General features: G+C 42.4%; 1 long non-coding RNA gene across 1 annotated transcript in view; it reads left to right on the forward strand.

Moving 5' to 3' along the window:
- The first annotated feature begins 462 nt into the window (after window positions 1–462).
- LOC133223055 (uncharacterized) overlaps window positions 463–16,330 on the forward strand; it is a 39,400-nt gene continuing 23,532 nt past the window's right edge. Inside the window, exon 1 of the long non-coding RNA XR_009728452.1 lies at window positions 463–691. This is a non-coding gene — a long non-coding RNA (uncharacterized LOC133223055). The remainder of the gene's footprint in view (window positions 692–16,330) is intronic.

The following is a 16,330-nucleotide window of genomic DNA, read 5'->3' on the forward strand; positions in this document are numbered from 1 at the left end:
GGGAGCGAGCGCGGCCGGAGCCGCCCCTTACCCTGGTGCGGCGGCTGGCGAGGCCTGGCCCGGTGACCGCTGCGCTCCGCCGCGCCGAGCCGCTCACTCAAACAAACAAGATGGCGGCCACGGCCCTTCCTGCCGCCCAAAGCGGCCGTTCAAATCACAGGATGTTTACTGTTAAAATGCCCCCTCCTCCGCGCTCTGCGCCTGCGCCTTACCCCGCCCCACCGCGCCGAGGGCCGCCGCCGAGCCACCGGCACTACGCATGCGCTTACCGGGATGACGAACGGCCGGATGAGCGACATCTATTCACTGATACGGGGATGCTGCGCCTGCGCCGCCTCGCTCTGGCTGCTATGGGCGGAAGTGGCTGGTGCGGGCGGTTGCCATGGAAGCGCGTGGCTGATTATGCGGGCACTGTTTGCAGGCCCAGCCCGGCTCGGTCGGTCTCCGTCCGCTGCTGCGGCGAGGCAGCCTGGGCCTGGGCTGGGTCTTGCGGAGTGTCGGGCAGCCTGCCGCGGTGCGCCCGTGTGTCTGTGCACCCCCTGGTGCTGCCTAGTCGGGCCCGGCCTGTGGTCGCTGTTCTGTCAGAGATGTGTAGCACAACCTTCCTGTCCAGTCTGGGCCTCTGTGGAGCCTGGACTGTCTGCCTGTGGTGCTTCTTGTTACCCAGCTAACAAAAAGCACTACCTTGCAGGTGACTGAATTTTCAGTTGGTTTAAAACAAAACAAAAGACTCTCATTTAAAACATCCGTTTATGCAGCCTGCTTCCTTAAGGAGGGTAACACAAGGTCTTTCTGAGATTTGGAGCGTACTCCTGCTATCTAGGACACTGCAGGTGTTTCTTTGATGCTGTGGAGGTGTTTGTTGCATGTGTTGGGAACAGGTGCACACACTGTGTTTTCTTTGTTTGGACTATTTCAACAGGTCTGAGAAATTTTTCTTACTTCAACTTTGCTTATCTATGTATGGCAGCCACATGTGATGATAGCTAAACAGAGAGAGAGCTGTGGCTACAGCTGGGCTTCCAACAGAAAGGGTCAATAACTAGGTAAAAGGAATGGAAAGGGAAACAAGGCTGGCAGTGTTCAAGATCAACTTGCACAGAGCCCTGGGTGACATGGCCTAGTGTGAGGTGTCCCTGTCCATATTAGGGAGGTTGGAACTGAATGATCTTAAGTTCCTTTCTGACCCAAGCTATTCTATGATTCTATGAATAGGATTTTTCTGGTCTTGTGTCTGAGGCACCAGCAAGTCTGAAGCTACAAGTACATAAAATTCTGTATCAATAACAAACAATCTTTAGCCCAAAGAGACACATAATACAAAAAACTTATTAAAATCACATCTCCAAAATAGTATTTTGTCTGTAATGAAGCATCAGTTTACAAAAATACTATTAGAATACCAAGAAAATGTGCCTACTAAAGTTTTAAGAAGCATTACTGTTATTTCAAACATTGATAACATATCTTAGTGGATGATAACATCAACAAATACTGTGTAAAAACATACAGGCTCAGTCTCCTGATTCTCATTCCTCAGATTCAATTTTGCTGATTTCAGCATCCATTTTCATTTATGATGTCTCACTAGAACCTTTATTTGGAACAAACATTACCTCTCCATATGCCCCACACAGAGTTCTCTGGGGTACAGTAATGTTTCAAGAGTTTTTATCTGCAAGAAAACATCTGCTTTATCACCACTATTTGTTCCCTCCTCTATCCCCATATGAAATGAGTTAGTGACCCAGGCATTGAACCAGGGAGTGTGTAGGCTATAGGCCAGTGGACCAGTGTATAGAAACTTAACAGTGGTGATACACTGGGTTATGTGAAATCCACCAGAAGTCTGGACCAGCAAAGATGCATTGTTTGCTGTTATAGGGAAATAAGCACTCACAGAGAAAACAAAACAAAACAAAACCAAACACCATCGCAGTAAAGTAATAACAAAACTGTGTGAGCTGGTGTAGTGGTTTTACCCTGGCTGGATGCCAGGTGCCTACCATAGCTGGTCTGTCACTGCCCTCTTGTCGTGGTTTAAGTCCAGCCACACAGCTCACTCTCTCAGTCCTCCCCCCTTCCTCCCCCTACTGCCAGAGAGATGGGGAGGAGAATTGAAAGAATGTAACTTCCACTGGTTAAGAGCAGTCCAGTAACTAAGGTATAACACAAATCACTACTGCTACCACCAATAATAATAATGATAAGGGAAATGACAAGGGAAGAGAATACAACTGCTCACCACCTGCCAACCGATACCCAGCCAGACCCAAGCAGTGATCAAGCCCTTCCAGGTAACTGCCCCCAGTTCTACAACCCAGGCATGATGTGCTGTGGTATGGAATACCTCCTTGGTCAGTTTGGGTCACGTGTTCTGTCTCTGCTGCCTCCTGGCTTCCCCTCCTCTCTGGCAGAGCACGAGACTCAGAAAATCCTTGGTCAGGCTAAACATTGCTAAGCAGCAACTAAAAACATTGGTGTTATCAACGCTGTTCCCAGGCCAAAAGTCAAAACCACAGCACTGCACCAGCTACTAAGAAGGAGAAAAATGACTGCTGCTGCTGAATCCAGGACACCTCTTTTGCTGGACAGGGAGAGAAGATATTACAAAAAGCTCCTGGGTTGAGATAAGGACAGGGAAAGATCACTCGCCAATTACTGTCATAAGCAAAACAGGCTTGACCTGGAGGAGTTAGCTTGTAACCAGTTAAATCACAATAAGATAATGAGAAATAAAACCAGATGTTAAAACTACCCTCCTCACACCTTCCCAGGCTCATCTTCACTCCTGATTTTGTGTACATCCTCCCCCACAACAGTGCAGGGGAATGGGGAACGAGGGTTATGGCAGTTCATCACATGTTGTCTCTGACTCTCCTTCCTCCTCAGGGGAGGACTCCTCACACTCTTCCCCTGCTTCAGGGTGGGGTTCCTCCCACAGGAGACAGTCCTCCATGGGCTTCTTCAATTTGAGTCCTTCCCACAGGCTGCAATTGTTTATGAACCAGTCCAGCGTGCGTCCCTTCCATGGTGTGCATCCTTCAAGAACAGACTGCTCCAGCGTGCATCCCCTGCAGGTCACAGCTCCTATCAGCAAACCTGCTCCAGTGTGGGCTCCTCTCTCTATGGGGCCACAGGTCCTCCCAAGAGCCTGCTCCAGTGCAAGCTTCACAGTGGGTCACAGATTCTGTTGAGCATCCCCCTGCTCCAGCGTGGAGGCTGCAAGTGGATATCTGCTCTCCAGGGACCTCCGTGGGCTGCAGGGGCACAGGCTGCCTCACCATGGGCTGCACCACGAACTGCAGGGGACCTTCTGCTCCGGCACTTGGAGCACCCCCTGTTCCTCCTTCTGCACTGACTTGGGTATCTGCAGGGCTTTCACATACACTCACTCTTCTCTGTCAGCAATTGGTTTTGCACAGTTTTTTCTCAGCCTTCTTAACCGTGTTATCCCAGAGGTGCTACCATTGTTGCTGATTGGCTCAGCCTTGGTCAGCAGCAGGTTCCTCTTGCAGCCAGTTGTCATTGTCTCTACTGGATACGGGAAGCTTTTGACATTTTACAGAAGACACCTCTGTAGCCCTCAGCTGCCAAAGCTTTGCCATGCAAAGCCCAGAATAGGAGAAACTTCATACCTCAACCCACTTTATTACTGAGAAGTCTACAGCATAGCCTTGTTTTGTCTCTTGCTCTGCTGAATACTTATCTCAATTACTTTAATTTTAATGAGAAATCTTTCTTTCTCTATCTCGGCAGACACTGAGTATTGGTGACTTCTGTCCAAAATTTCTTTTCTAGCTCACATTGTCCGGTGTGTGCTGATTGCTGGTCTATAAACCCTACATCAGATTGCCTTTGAGTCATGGTAGAAATTAACAGTGGGAGAGAATTATGTTTTGGTTTTGTTTTGGTTTTGCTTTTGGTTTGTTTTTGGTGGTTTTTTTTCATATTGTCACTGCCACTTCCTTAATAATTGCCCTTTTTAAAAATAAAATAAAAAATTTGTCTCAGATTTTTTAATGCTCTAGACCGAGTTGGCAATTCTGTCTCTGAGAGACAACCTTTTTGAAACCTAACCTAAGGTGCTTAAAGGTAAGATTTTGGTAACATCCACCATCTAATAAAAGCATAAAGCTAGTACACAGGTCCAGTCCCTTCCAGATAACTCACCATAGTCAGATTCTGCAATTCTTCCAAACTTTAGTTTCTAGCCTTTCCATACTTAGTCATTACAGGGCTTTAAAAGCACATACTTCAAAGCAGCAAGTTTATGCAAATCCCAGGGAGTTTATCGTCTAAATTTGGCTCAATTTAAATCTAAAGGATTTGAATTGTTATCACATCTGTTTCTCATGGCAGTCTGTGACTACTGTGAAGATCAGTCTGTAAGCTTGTCCTCTTAATTTATTCTTGAGTCTATTCTATAAGGATGCCAGTCTAATTTAATACGGCTTATTTTCTCCAAGGTCTTTTAGTTTGATACATTTCTGCTTCATCTAACCAGAATGCTTCATTCCATCAAAATTAAAATCAAGACATTTCATTTGCATGGTCCAAAATGAAGGTTAATTGACCAATATAAAAATGTTACATTTTTGCTGTGGAGACGAATGTACTTCATGAGGAAGTTGATGTTAACTTCAGCATCATTTTCAGATAGTCTGCTAAAATTAAAACAATTATAGTACAGTAAGCAAGGAAGAACAAAACACAGTGTATTGGAGCTCATGTCCATTGAGCTCCATCCACTGACCTGTCAGTTTTAAAAACACAAATGAGCTGTCTTCCTTATTAATCATATATTAAACTTTTGCATGATTCCTTCAAACGTTTATGACTAAGTCAAATATTTTTCAATGGTAGTCTTTTGCACTTTGGTTTTCATGAAAATATTCTCCATTACTAAAGTTTGTTTAGTTTTTTACTCAGATTGGAAATTGCCCTGAGCATCCTGGCCTGAGACAGATAATGAAACTCATCTTCGTGCCCCGATTTTTTCCCCACAAGAAAAGAAGCATGCTCTTTGATTTGTATGCGGCACTTGGTACTTTGCTTAATTTCTCTTCTGGCTCTGCTCAGACACATGCATTCCAGATGGTCCTTAAAAAAACAAGTTTGTTATGTACACTCCTGCTAGCATATAGCAGATCGCATTATGCAGTGGCATTTAGAAAGAAACTGAGGCAAAGAGCCTATTTTAATTTCCAGCTTTGGTCAAGTGTATCTATCAGGAATCACAACCATGATTTTCAAGTGCAGAACAACTTAGTTCATATATAAATAACTTTCCTTTAGGAGAAAGGACAGCATGTAATTCTTTTTGAATAACTGAAGTAACCATTCCCTGATAAACATTTTCCCTTGAAATTTGAGAACCTGATGCTCTCTTAAGTCACACACACATTTTCCTTGCAGTTTAAGCTATTTTGCCTAATCACTTCAAAGTACTAGCAACACAGTTGCCAGATAAATTGTTTTTTTGAGCCAAGAAAGAAGAAATTCAGGACAGTCACAGTCATGCTTCTGTAATGTGAAGCAGAATAAAAAATACCATCACTTTTTATTAGAACCTGTGTTCTCTGAAAACTTGAGCATTTCAAGGCAGATAATCCAAAGTTTCTCCAGTATGTTGGACCTTCTCTGAGGAGCAATTTCAGGCCCTGTTTACAGCAAGTCAGCTCTGCTGCAGCTATACAGAAGAGCAGAAGGTGCTAGAAAGGGATCTCCGGCAAGTGCACGTGGACAGAAGTTTTTAACTGAAAGCCATGACTTCCTTTAGGTGATCCATAGGTGTAATGGTTTCTGAAACTGGCATTCAGCTGCCACCCCAGAATCAGCATTCTTCGTTCTGAATATTACAAGACAAATATTTGCGCTTTAGTTGGTATAGATTTGTAGACACTTTAGACTTCCTATTTTCAAGTATGGGCCACGTGGCACAGGTCCCACATGAAGTACATGAAAGATGCAAGAAAACAAAAACATTACATTCTTGCCACTTTGTCCTTTTGTTCACAGTGCATCCTTTTGCCGGTAGCTCCAGGCAGAAAGGCTTTATATTTGTTAGGAATTCTTTATGTAGTGAGTCAGTGGTGTTTCCTACCACTTTATTTCGTTTGAGGAACACAAAGAGGTATAACTGAGGCAAAGAAGCATTTGGATTTCTGAAACTGCAATGGAAATTCTGCTGTTGACATTTGCTAGTACTGTATTGGTGAAATGTTGTTTGATCTGACATAGCAAATCATGCACCATGAAGTCAGTACAAGTAAACTCGTTAGCATTGGGGTTCACAAGGTCTCTGTAATTTTGTTTCTTAGAATGAAAAGGATTTTTTCCCAGCTCAGCAGAAATGCTGTAGGAATTTCGAATGATCTGTAGACTCAGCATCCTTGTACTGGCCTTTTGGCTCAACTACACATCAGCCCGCTGCTGCTGAGCAATGTTTAAAAGATTTAAGTTTGTTGTTACTCTAGGAGGAAGCTCTGAAAGCTTCCCCTTTCTCTTCCTATTTTTTTTCCAGTAAACTGAAATATGTGCTTAGCTATTTGTAATCATAATTTTCTTGAAGGGTTTTGGCTTTGTTTTGCTTGTTTGGGATTTATTTTGTTCTAGGGTTTTTTGTTTGTTTGTTTTCTTGGGTTTTGAGTATGGTTGAGGTTTTTTTTGGAGGAGGGGCTTGGTTGGTTGGTTGTTGTTTTGGGGGGGGTTAATTGCAGTTTGTCAGGTAAAGTTTTTCTTGTGTACTGAAACTTAACAGGTTTCACATTTAACCAGGAAATACCAGTAATGTTTTTTTGGGCCTGAAGATTTCAACTTGCTGCTTAGTTGCAATCTGTCTTCTCTCCTGTCTTCTGTTACACTCTTCCCCCATATTTCTGTCTGTCTCTTCCAGCGTGCTATCTGCAATTCGTGGTCATTTTTAACTTCTGAAGTTGACTGAAGGATGAAACTGATGAGAAAACTGGCTGGTAGTAGATGTTCCAGGGAAAAGACCACAGGGACAGATCTGGAGGGAAGGAAGTAGCTGAAGGCAAGCATTAGAAATATGGATGAAACACTGATTTTTAAGTAGATCTTCAGTCACATCCACCAACTTTATGCATACCTGTTCTTTGTCATTTTAGTTGAGGTTAATGTAAACTTTGTAGAAATAAAAGTATACATCAGACCTCTATCTACATTGTGATATTCACATAATACTTGCTCTGGAAGTAGTTCAATACTGAAATGCTGTTAAGAGAAAAAAGGTGTGTATTGCTGATGTAAATGAAAATTATCTGTTATTGATAATGTCTGAAAGCATTCACAAAATACAATGCATAAGGAGCTACACTATTTCCTACCCATTATAACCCATCATACATTTCACTAAATAGAGAACATTTTAGAAAGAGTATCTAATTAAAATCATTAGGAATCATGAAGCCTTCTTTAACTGTGGCTCTGAGGCTAGCACATCTCTGGAAGATAAAATGCAAATTAATTAGATTTTGGCACACGAGAGTAATTAGATGTATTGGAAAATTTTAGAGTTCATAATGAGAGTATTAAGTATATATTGTTGCTCCAGTTGTGGTTAGACAATTCAATTTTACCCTCCTCCCTTTCATCCAACATCTGAGACTCCTGTGATGTCAATTAATATCATTATTTTTCGTGCGTTAGCATAAAAGGTGTATTTGCACCAAGACTATTGTTTTACTTATCCACTTACAGCATAGTTACATTGTATTGGTAGGTATAAGTCTTCTGAGTTAAAATTGTCAAAGAAGACAAATCTGATTCTTAGGTAAGTCTGTACTTGTAGGCTTTCCAAATTATGATTTCCTGAATCCCACCTTTTGCTCAACTGATGGACATAGTGCAGGTAATAACCATAAGGTGAGCTTTCTGTTGATGTACAGCAATACACAGCATAACTGTTATGTCCTGGTAAGCCCTAAAACACGTGGATATCTACTAAATAATGGCACCTGTCTTCATCACAAGATTTCTTGCTGTCTGTACCTCATAACTTGCCAGTAGCAGTGCAGAGTGCTGAGCTTTCAAAGGAAAATAGCCACACATTTCAGCAGAGACAAAGAAGCTCTTATGCCACTGGGCTTCTGAGGAAGACTCTGAACATATCACTGGGGTACCTATTTTATTCTGGTAACACTACAGATACAGGGCTAACTGTACCAAATATACCTATCGGTGTTTTTCACAAGTCTGGAAACAGTTTTGCACAGAATGAAGCTGGTTCAACAGCCATTCCCACTGTTGCTGTCTCTCTCTTGACACTACGGCTGCAGTACATAGCTGCAGATTTGAAAACCATTGTTAGTATCTGTTCCTGGCCCCAAAGGTGCTGTGATCCAGTGGTGACATACAGAAGATAGAAGGTACAAGTCATACCTTGCTCCCAAACGCTGCTGGTGCAGCAAAGACTTTATGAAAGAGTATAGAAAATTATATCAGAATTATACTTTGATGCAATTTTAAACATCTGGAAACAAATCCTGATACTTCAAAAACTCAATTCCATACTCAATTACATCGACTTCCAACCTAACTCCTTCTGTTAAGTGTCCTTCAAGCCCTCATAGAATCCAGCCCCCAAAGCATGGTGTTCAAAAGGGGAGTGAAAAGAGCAGCATACCTCTTCCCCAAGTTGAGTATATCTTGCAAAATAAATTCAATTCTCTCCATAGAAACAATGCATCATGGTAAAGTAAAAGTCAGCTCATTGAACATGAATGAAGCATCCCCATTAGTGTGACATGACTATAAAGAGTATTCTTACTGCAAGGTAACCTTGTAGGCAAGGCTGAAGTCTTGGGGAAAAATTGTGGAATAGAGATTTTGAGTCAAGCTATGTTCTGAGTAACATTAATGGATGTTGAGCAAGGTTGCCCAGTGGCATAAATCAGCCAGCCTTTAAATCAAGTACTGGAAGTTGGTAGAAATACAGTATTTTATACCATGTAAGTATCAGGTCTTAAAATCTTTTAGGAATAAAAAGGCAGTTTTCCCACTGATTTTTTTTCTTCAGCTATGCACTTTTCCTCTGTGAGTTTGTACATTTCACCATTTCTGTCTGAGTTGCTTTACACTGCACAGTGTTCATTTTTTCAGTATAAATTGCCTGGGACTGTCTGTTGGATTTTCTCCTGGATATTGTACTGTTATGTGTAGGTATGGCTTTGATTAAGTAGAACAAATAATTAAACCAAGTGGGTTCCATGTTTTATAGAGAATTATGATAGAAGTTAGAGCAATGCAGTGGATCAAGGTAACAAAAAAGCCAAATGCATTTCAGCCATACAAACCCATATATATTATATATAAAATATAATAGCTGTACTATTCAATTTCTAATACTATTAAACATGTCAGCGTAGTTTCTCTTTGTAATCTTGAATGATTTTTACAGGATACTGTAATTTCATTCTATTAGTAATAAAGTTCTGGTTTATATAATATAACCCGCAGAAACAATACATTTTTGTTGGTGAATGAATCATACTTTATATGAAGAGTACACTTATAAATATTTCATGTGTAATTAATAGATGATCAATAAACGTTGTAAGTTACAGCTACATATAGAATAAACTGAAGGTGTCTGGAAGCATGTAAGTGGAAGATGTTAGAGATTTTCATATACCAAGGTCATAAGCAAAGCTGTAGACATACTGAGCATTACAGCAGCCTTGAAAAGTGACCAAGATGTAGTCTGATGTACATTTGTAGTCTGATGAACCGCAAGAGACTCCTCTGGTTCTCATTTTTCTGTGGACAAATTACATGACTTGGAACAGATCAGGGATGATTATGGCAAGCTAGGGAGAAATGCTCAAGAAATGGAGCATCTATTTCCATTTGTCCTCTACTTATTTATTCTTTGTTCAACTTTCTCTATTTACCATCTGCTTAACAACAGTGAGGTCACACCTCAAACACTTTATAAAAGCTGGGTGGGCCCTGCCCCAAACAAGTGAGTTGTCAGCAGACTGCAGAGGGTGACTAAACCATTTGGTGAAGGAGTTAATAGTACATGGTGTAAGAGGAGAGGCAAAGCAAAGTGGACTTCAGCCTGCAGAGGAGAAGACTCTAAGAGCAGTTTTCTACTCTTTAAAGAGAGCTTTAGAAAAGAGTGGGCAGGCATAGTGAAAGAACAAGAAGCAGCAGTTGCAGGCTTCAATGATTTTCTTTTAATCAATGATAGTCTTTTCATAAATTCTCCAGGATAAAGGGGAGGACCTTAAAAAGTCTAGGCAGATTTGCCAGGTTAATAAATGGTTAGAAGGGTGGTGCCATAGTCAGGGGTTTGGGCATTTAGAACATGGGACTCAGTTTGGGAGGCCGGGTCTACTGGAGGCTGGCGGAGCTGGTCTGATAATGAAGGGGAAGAGTGGTTTTGGTAGGAGTCTTGCCAGGCTGGTCAAGAAAGCTTTACACTAGATGTACTGGGGGAGGGAGGCATCATTCCATTCCAACACACCCAGTCAGCTGCCAGCACCTATAGTAAATGCTCAGAGCAATGTAGAGATACTCCAGCTGCTCCAGCCAATGAGCCAGCTTCATTTGGAGCTCAGCTCAGATGCCACTATACAAACACCCGTAGCATGGGGACCAAACAAACAGAATTAGAGATGTGTGCATGTCTGAGGGGGTATGATATAATAGGCATCACAGACACATGGTCGGATGGCTCCTGTAATTGGAGTGTTGGAATGGAAGGTTACAGGCTCTTTAGAAACGACAGGCCTGGCAGGTGGGGAGGCGGAGGGAAGTTGCCCTTTATGTTAGAAATAGGCTGGAGAGTATGGAACTCTGTCTGGGGACAGGTGATCACTTAACAGAGTTTATATGTCAGGGTTAAAGGGAGAACTTAGGGCAACTAAGATGATTAAGGGAGTGGAGCATCTCCCTTATGAGGAAAGACTGAGGGAGCTGGGTCTCTATAGTTTGGAGAAGAGGAGACTGAGGGGTGACCTTATTAGTGTATATAAATATATAAAGGGGGAGTGTCACGAGGATGGAGCCAGGCTCTTCTCAGTGACAAACAATGATAGGACAAGGGGAAATGGGTACAAATTGGAGCACAAGAGGTTCCACTTAAACTTGAGAAGAAACTTCTTCTCAGTGAGGGTGACGGAACACTGGAACAGGCTGCCCAGGGGGGTTGTGGAGTCTCCGTCTCTGGAGACATTCAAAACCCGCCTGGACACGTTCCTGTGTAACCTTATCTAGGTGTTCCTGCTCCGGCAGGGGTATTGTACTAGATGATCTTTTGAGGTCCCTTCCAATCTCTAACATACTGTGATACTGTGAGAACAGTGATGGGATACATTACTGTGGGGATCTGTTACAGACTGCCTGATCAAGAGAAATCTGTGGATAAAACGCTCTATAGACAAATAGGAACAGCCTCACACTTGCAGGCCCTTGTCCTCATGGGGGACTTCAACCACCCTGATATCTGTTGGAGTGACGGTACAGCCCAGCACAAGCAATCCAGGTGATGCGCGGATAGACTCCACAACTTGTTAAAGTTGTAAAGTAGGTATGCTTTATTCAGCACTAAGGCACATGGGGATAGCTCCTCCAAAGGCATGTGCACCTCAGCGTTGTTTCTCCTTTGCATTTATCCTCTGAAGTTATACATATGCATGAGGTTGCACAACACGCCTATACATATTCATGTCCTATCCCCCTTCATCTTATGAGCTAAGAAGTCCTTTGTGCCTGTGCAGTGCCTCCTGGTGGTCGTGGGGGAGGGTCTCAAGATGAAGTAAAGGAGTCTTCCTCGAGCCTGAACTTTTCACCTCTAGTCGTTACGCATGCTCCCTGGAGGCTTGGTCATTGTCCAAAGTACAGAGCCAATTTTAGTTGGCCTAGGCATCCAAAGGACAGGAATTAAGTCACGGCCCCTACCTCTTAACAATTGCCACATCCTTATATCTTGTTCTAGCATATACAGTGAGTACGATAAGCTTTGAATGAGTGGTAACATTGTTAAGCAAGTGGCTTGATCTACCCCCTTGTACATTGCAAGTATGATAAGCATGAGCAAGCAGTAACACTTAAGCAAGCAGCTTGACCTACCCCTCCTGTACATTGGTTAACCCTTTGCATCACAGGAAGTTTCTCAGTTGCATGGAAGACAACTTCCTTCTGCAAGTAATAGAGGAGCCGACAAGGAGAGGTGCCATGCAGGTCAATGGAGGTGATCTTGCTCTTCTACTCTGCTCTCATGGGACCTCACCTGGAGTATTGTGTGCAGTTCTGGTGTCCTCAACATAAAAAGGACATGGATCTGTTGGAACAAGTCCAGAGGAGGGCCACGAGAATGTTTAGGGGACTGGAGCACCTCCTGTAAGAAGACAGGCTGAGAAAGGTGGGGCTACTCAGCCTGGAGAAGAGAAGGCTGTGTGGAGACCTCCTAGCAGCTTTCCAGTATCTGAAGGGGGCCTATAGGGATGCTGGGGAGGGACTCTTCATTAGGGACTGTAGTGACAGGACAAGGCGTAACGGGTTAAAACTTAAACAGGGGAAGCTTAGATTGGATATAAGGAGGAAATTCTTTCCTGTTAGGGTGGTGAGGCACTGGAATGTGTTACCCAAGGAAGTAGTGAATGCCCCATCCCTGGCAGTGTTCAATGCTGGACAGAGCCTTGGGTGAGATGGTTTGCTGCGAGGTGTCCCTGCCCATGGCAGGGGGGCTGGAACTGGATGATCTTAAGGTCCTTTCCAACCCTAACTATTCTATGATTCTGTGATTTAAACACAGCAAAAGCTTTATTATGATCAAGATTTACCCCTGTAATGGGTTACTGAAGGATCTGTGAATCTTTGACCTTGGGGCATTGTTAAAAGTTAAATGGATGAATAAGAAAGAATGTTGCAACGTTTCACATAGTGAAAGATTTCAGGGCTCTGAGTGGCCATTAAGCCTTAATTGCCCTGATGAGCCTTACTTGGGAGCCCACCATCTTCGAAGGGGCCCTGAAGTCCCATTTCTGCTCAGTCCTGCTTGAGCTATTCTGTGGGTAAGCCTTTGCCCAGCTCTGTCCTTTGCTGACTCGCTAATAGGATTTTCTGGGCTGTCTTGGACCTAACCTATCACTTGGTGTTCATCTGATTGTCAGTGGGCTGTCACCAGTCCCTGTTCCTGCGAACTCAGCCCTTCTTGCTTTGCTCCATGGTGGTGGAAGGGTTCCCCTGCCCATGTGTGGTCACCCTCAGCTCCTGGCTTGTTTCCCTTTATGGAGCAACCACACTCTTGCTGCCCCCTGAGAATGGGACTGGAAGGTCATTTACACTAAAACAATACTGATTTGCCCAATCCTGTATCACACTCCCACAGACAAGTACCAGGACATGTATACCCAGCTGGTGTGTGCAGCATGCAGGCATCAGGGACAGACCAAGGTTCTGTCCTTGAGTCCTGTTTGAAGGACAAGGACACTGGTTATTGAGACCTCATCTTGTCTTCTGGTCTCTTCTTAGGTTGGGAGTTATGTGCTGATTTTTGCATGTGCCTTTTTTTCCCCTTTAGGGCATCTCAGTGATGAGTTTCTTCATGCTATCTCACCTTCATGAATTGTTATTTATTCAACTGTTCTTTGTCTCTGATCAGGGTGTTCTCTTTATGTGTTAGGATGAACTGCTAATTCTTATGTGCCTTCAATAGGAGGTCATTCATATCACGCTTCTCTTGCCTTTGATTATTCCTGCTGTAGGGACTTCCACACCTCATGATCTATCCCTGCAGCTAGCCCTGCCTTGAGCAGCAAGGTTGGACTTGACCTGCAGGGGCTCCTGCAGTTTACCTGTCTTATAATTCTGTGGCATAGTCATAAAAATATAATGCAGCCATGGATTGTCTCTGTGAAAAAAAGGTTTTAGGATATCCATCTCCTAGAAAACATCTATGATAACAGTACTGAGCACCAGGGATACTGGCCTTTTGGGAGTGTTACATAAGTGAAGAAGGGGAGGTATTAGGAGGACTGGAAAAGACATCCAGTTTTAGCACAAATTAAACAGAACTTGATTAAAAAGTACAGAAACACAAAAAAGAATAGGTTAAAGAGTAGGAAAATATTGCTAGCTAGAAGCAAGTATGTGAATTAATAAAAGCAGATATAAAAAGGACAGTGTCTCATCTGTCTAAAAAATTGGATATAAATAGTAAAAAGCAACTGAAGCATCTATACAGTAATTATAAGGGATTTACACAAAAGAAAGGAAAAAAATTAGAACAACCAACACAGAATATGAAATGAGATGTTATACAAACAACAGGGACAAAGTGAATAGCAATCATCTTTGTAAAGCATAAAATGTTCTGAAATAAGTAACTAGAAATCACGTCTTCAGAAAAAATGTTAAAGGCAGTTTGGAGTGGAACAGATTGCTAAATGCTAGAGCCTGCAAAAGGGATACAAAAAGAAGTTTACCATCCCTTTTGATGATTGTTAAAAAAAGGCAGTTTCCTGAAGTGAGGGAATGAAGTTTGCCAGAGTTCTCCCTTCAGGTTTCAATTTAAACATAGATGCGACTCACTTAAGTGTTCGTCTGTCATTCTGGTGTGGATTGGAGAACAAATGGTAAAATTTAGAGATTTCTGAGCCTGTTATCTGACAAGAATCTGGCACACGAAACAACCACAGACCCAGTCAGAAATGGTACTGTATTAGACTTGCTTTGCCATGTTATTTAAAAGTGGTAATTGAAAAATGCTTTCAAATGAGTGATCAGAAATTAGTTCAGCTGTAATTAAATGGCAGTGTAAACAAAATCAGCTTCTAAGGGCCTCAACTGCAAAAGGTCGATTGATGTGATGCCATCCATGTAATGTGTCCATGAAAACAGCAAATGCAATCATCAACTGTATCAAAGTATCTCTAGTGGAGATACTGGCAGAATGTAAATGAAGGCTCATTAACATCTGAAATTGTGGGGCTATATCTACATTAGTAAATAAACGGCTCATAAATAGCATTCCGCCTTCCCAACTGCCACAGCTAAAAGAGAAGTCCAGGATTCATCCCAGAGCATCTACTGGGAGTGGTCATAACTTTCTCTGTCCCCCAAACTGTGTTGTCCAGAGGGATGCTGGATGGCGTGGGCTAAACCTGTAGCAGGGAACAGGCTAGGGTTTTGACAGTGTGGATGATCCTGTACTTGTGCCCTCAGGGGCTGGTACTATATATATATATAATTTATTGGTATAAATATCACCTTTACTGTTTTCCATTCCTAGAAACACAGGCTTGACTTGCAGTACTGTGAGGTGAGTGTACTGAGAGAACCGGGAGAACAGGGAACCTGTTTCTGTCAAGAGAATAAAAGGGACAGATGTATTTAAGTTAACAAAGGCAGAGAGGGATACGATAGTGAGGGATACGGTGAGGTTTTTTGGCAAGAGAAGTAAATGCCATAGAAGGTGAAGATTCAGTTCAGCCAACTGACAGTGATGACTCATGTAGTCTTTTCACAGGAAAACTGAAGCTAGAAGTTAAAATTTCCAAGCATCAGAAAACTATGACTCTAGAATAAGAAATGCAAGAGTGAAAAGAACTTCCTACCTGTTTCTTGGTTAGTGTGAGAATGGGGTAATATAACATGACTGGCAGATTGTTTCCTACTCAACATTCCTAATACCTGTGATTTTATTTCTTAAATCTTGGCAGCAAATATCTATTCAAGAAAAGCATTTCTTTTTCAAATACAGATAGCTGAAATATGTTTAAGCTATTTTATTATCTTTACAGATCAAAAGAAACATTAGTCATTTCTTCTGAGTTGTAACCTTTTTAAAATCATATCCAGTGGTGGGGGTGGTTATATTTGCTCCGAAATTACACTTTGATGGGCCTAGTTCTGAATCACTTTCTCAGTCACAGCTCAATGTAAGCTGTGAGAATCTAGTCAGCAAAAGAGCAAAGCAATCAAACTGAGATCAAAAGACAGAAGGAGCTGGGTCTGAGTTATAGTTAGGCAAGGCATACAGGAAGACAAGTGATAAAAGAGAAAATATGCACCATTAGCCTGCTGGAGACCCAGGGTGCCAGGAAACAGTAAGGTTTTTAATGCCTCCAGCCACTATCCAGAAAGACCAATGGAAAAAGTTTTATTTACGTCTTTGGGATCTGAAGTTTCTAATGGAGTTTGTCTTGCTTAACTTGTCCTGGTCTAAGTTAGTAGGCTAGGCCTTCTAGCCTAAAAGGAGGTCAATAAATGGGCAAGATTGAGGAGGAGATGAGAACATAGCCTGTCCTTATTTTGTTATAGGCTGCAAAGTTTAGGCTTTAGCAGAAGCTTACGGTTG

Source organism: Neopsephotus bourkii, unplaced genomic scaffold, assembly GCF_033783945.1.
Source record: "Neopsephotus bourkii isolate Nb327-2 ecotype Australia unplaced genomic scaffold, CSIRO-AGI_Nbou_v1 NB_1630, whole genome shotgun sequence".
In the NCBI taxonomy this organism is placed as follows: domain Eukaryota; kingdom Metazoa; phylum Chordata; class Aves; order Psittaciformes; family Psittacidae; genus Neopsephotus; species Neopsephotus bourkii.